A 3968-nucleotide genomic window follows, 5' to 3' on the forward strand; every position below is an offset into this window, starting at 1 on the left:
GCAACAGCAGTCCTGCAGCATGGCTCTGTAATTTCAAGTTGAACGAATTCACAGGGCCTGTTTGTCTAAGCGCCGGCACATAATTTTCCCCTGCCTCTAGAACTTAGCTGGTGAAAGTTTTTTTTTAAACCCCGGCTCCGCAGCAACCAGGATGGCGGGGACTGCTCTCTCTTGAAAGTGTTGAATGCAGGAGTTGCAACGTCGCTATAGGGACCCGCACACAGCCTTTCCCTTCTTGTGTAGCAGACAAGCCAACCAGATTGGATGTGAGTAGAGGATGAACCAAATTGGCATCCCTCGAACGAGGTTGGCATTAACGGACCCAGTGGGAGAAGCGGTTCTCAAATTCTCTCGGTAAGCATCGTCTCTCTTTGTATTTTTTTTTAAATTAGTCTTAGATAGGAGTGCTTGGAAAACAATTATTCACGTGCCTGAACTTTGATGGCTTCTGCTGGGTTTTAACTCTAGCCTACCCGAACTTGTTTGGGACTTATATGGGTGTGTTTGGTTATGAACATGCCTCTTAGCCAGGCTCTAGCTGGCCATCGACAGGCTCTTGGCCTAGCTAGCTGGAAAGGAAGGGGCGACCATTTCTATTAAGCCAGGCTTGGTCTAGTGCTCGCACCCGCTCCCCTCACCTTTTGACGGCAACATACACGTCTCTTTTTTTAGGCTAACCTGAGCTTCATATATTAGCCATGAAGAGGATTACAATCATCACTTATGATATCCTGTAGAGCTGGTGGGGTTATAAGCCACTCCTCCACCGGTCTGTTACAGGATACCAATCTAGCACACTCATGAGCCATCTGATGTAGTAAAGGATCAATCTTAGACTTTAGGCTTGTGCGCTTCTCCCAAAGAGTAACAAGGACATGGCAATCAATTTCTAGCGGGAATCGCTGCACCCCACGCTCACGCGCATACTGCATTCCATCACGACAAGCCATTGCCTCTGCTGCTAGCGCGTTCAGACAATGCTCATACCATCTCACTTTTACATCGCTTGTCCTTCCTTCGTGATCCCGGAGAACCACCCCCGTCGCTCCTGTACGATCCCCGACATGATAAGATTATAAGAAGCATCCACATTGCACTTCATCCACCTGGGTAACAGCCTTTGTCAGCGCTGTGGACTTCTCGATGCAGGCCCAATGACCTTGGCTGGAGCAGCTGCCATAGGTCAAAGGCTCTTTTGCCCACTGCACTGCCACTCTCATCGGCACCCCTTCCTCACCTGCAACCTGCCGCTTGTTCCTCGCCATCCACAATGTCCACATACCACATAAAATAACAGCAGCATCCTTTCCTGAGCAAAAACCGGGATCAACTAGCTCATGCACCCGAGTGAGAGGGTGCAAGCGTCGGCACCTTAACACTTGTGAGTACCTTTGCTTGATCCCAACAATACTTGGCTACTGTGCAATCCGTAAGGACATGCTTTATTGACTCCGCCGCCCCACAGACATCGCAATTCGCAATGGATTCAATGTGTCTCCGATGCAGGATCCCTTTTGTCGGTAGGAAGCCATTCACTACCCGCCACCAGAAGCCCTGGACCTTCAGTGGAACACACATCCTCCATATACGCTTCTAAGTTATATCACCAGACCAAGATGCCAGGTCCTCCTCCATTTGTTGCCACTGATCATCATAAATCCGTTGATACGCCAAGCGAACCATATAGAGACCATATCTTTTCAGTTCCCAAGCCCAGGCATCGTCCCTAGTACCCCTAATAGGTGTACTTAGAATAGCGTGAGCATCAACATCCACAAAGATTTGTTTGATCAGCTCGGTGTCGGGAGGTCCACATTAGCTTGCGGGTTATCAGGTATGGTGATCGATCTCCCGCCAAAATGATTTGGGATCCACCGGTCTTGCCATATACTCGCCGAACTCCCATCTCCAATTCTTCACAAGAGCCCCTTCTGTAACACCTCCGTCCCTGCCAGAATCGCTTGCCACATATGGCTTGCGTGCTTCTTCCATGTAGCTATTAGGAAGCCTGAATCGTGATAGTATCTTCCTTCCAGTACCCTTGCACACAACGAATTTGGATCCTCAATCAGTCTCCACCCTTGTTTCCCCAACATAGCTAGGTTGAACAATTTTAGATCTCGAAAACCCATTTGACCATATGGTTTCAGCCTTGTTAGCAGTTCCACCCAGCGCTGCCAATGCATATGCCTGTTATCTGCTAAGACGCCCCACCAATAATTGGAGATCACCGTTCTCATCATTCGGCACGTATCTTTGGGGACTAGAAAGCAGCTCATAGGATATGTAGGAACTACTTGTGCAATTGATTTTAGCAGCACCTCCCTGCCGGCACAGCTTGCTTCGCATCCACTCCAAGCCCCTCGGTCTGTTCAGCATGTACTCAAAGGATCCCTTTGTCCCACGCCCCAGAGCAGTTGACAGACTTAAGTATTTCTCTGCCAAAGCTTTTGTCTCGATCTGTAGCACTGATCTCACCTCTACTTTAATTGCATCCTCACAGTTGGTGCTAAAAAACATAGCTGATTTATCTTTATTCGCCAACTGTCCCGAGCCTTTGCTGTAGATGTTCAGGATTTCCTGTAGCCGATCGGCCCCCTCCGTGACACTTCTGAAAAAACAAAGCAATCGTCGGTGAAAGAAGATGTGAAATCCAAGGGGCATGAATACCCACATGTACTCCCCCTTAAGAGATGCACTGGCCCAACTGACCTTAGGAGAGAAGAAAGTCCCTCCAAAGAGATAGGGGGAAATAGGATCACCTTGGCAAATACTCGTAGAAGGTCTGAAAGGGCTTGATAGTCGGCCATTCACCCGCACTGAGAAAGACACTAAAGTGACACATCTCAACGATATTCACAAAGCTCACTGAAAAGACCAATCATAGAATAATTCCATGTAGATAATTCCATTCCACCCGGTCGTAAGCCTTTGCCATATCCAGCTTGATAGCACACGCCCCAGTCTTCCCTTTCTTCCTCTTGAGATAACGGGTGCACTCACAGGCAGCAATCACATTGTCTATGATCAACCGTCCCAGAACGAACGCACTTAGTTCTACAGAAATAACCTCATCCAGAAACACCCGAAGTTTATTAGCAAGCACTTTAGAGCATAACTTATAAACGACATTCCAGAGCGAAATCGGCCTAAAGTTCTTGAGATCTTGCGAATACTTTATTTTTGGAATCAGGACAATTGTTGTTTGATTTATTCCTTTCGGCATCCGCCCACCATTCAGAAAGTTCAAAACAACATATTTGTGACGCTTGGGCCGACAATTTCCTAGTGAGCCTGGTAGAAACCTGTTGTAAAACCATTATTAGGCCCTGGTGCCTTATTGGCACCCATCATGAACAGAGCTTGTATATGGATTCTCCAGCACCTCATGCATCACATTTGTTACCCGGGCCGGCACATGGACCAACACCTCCTCTAGGTCCGACTCTGGTTGGGCCATAAACAACTCCCTATAGAAGGCGGAGGCCATATCCTCTAACTCTTCCTGGCCTGTAAGGCTGTAACCAACAACACCATCAATTGAGCACAAAGAACTAATTTGATTACACTTTGCATGCTCCTTCGCTTTGGCCTGGAATAGCTTGGTATTCCGATCACCTTCTTTAATTTCAGCCAGGTGATCCTCGAGCGTTGTTGTTTCTCTATTATTTCTTCTCTAGCTAGTAACTCTGCTATTCTGGACATAAGTTGTCTCTCTCGCCTTGATGGTCCCATATAAAAGGGATCACCTCCGCTCGTCCTCCAGTTCCTGGTGCAAACTCACTAGATCCTATATGACTGAGCCAAAAACTGTGAGTTCCCAATCTTGGAACGATAACTGCATCTGCCCCAATACAGTCTGCAATTGGTTCATATCCTGGTTGGTATTTGCATCCCCCCACGTTTCCTCCAACAATCGCAAATATGAGGGATCCTGACGCCACATGTTCTCATACTTCAAATTCCAC

This window comes from Miscanthus floridulus, chromosome 18, assembly GCF_019320115.1.
Source record: "Miscanthus floridulus cultivar M001 chromosome 18, ASM1932011v1, whole genome shotgun sequence".
Lineage (NCBI taxonomy): Eukaryota > Viridiplantae > Streptophyta > Magnoliopsida > Poales > Poaceae > Miscanthus > Miscanthus floridulus.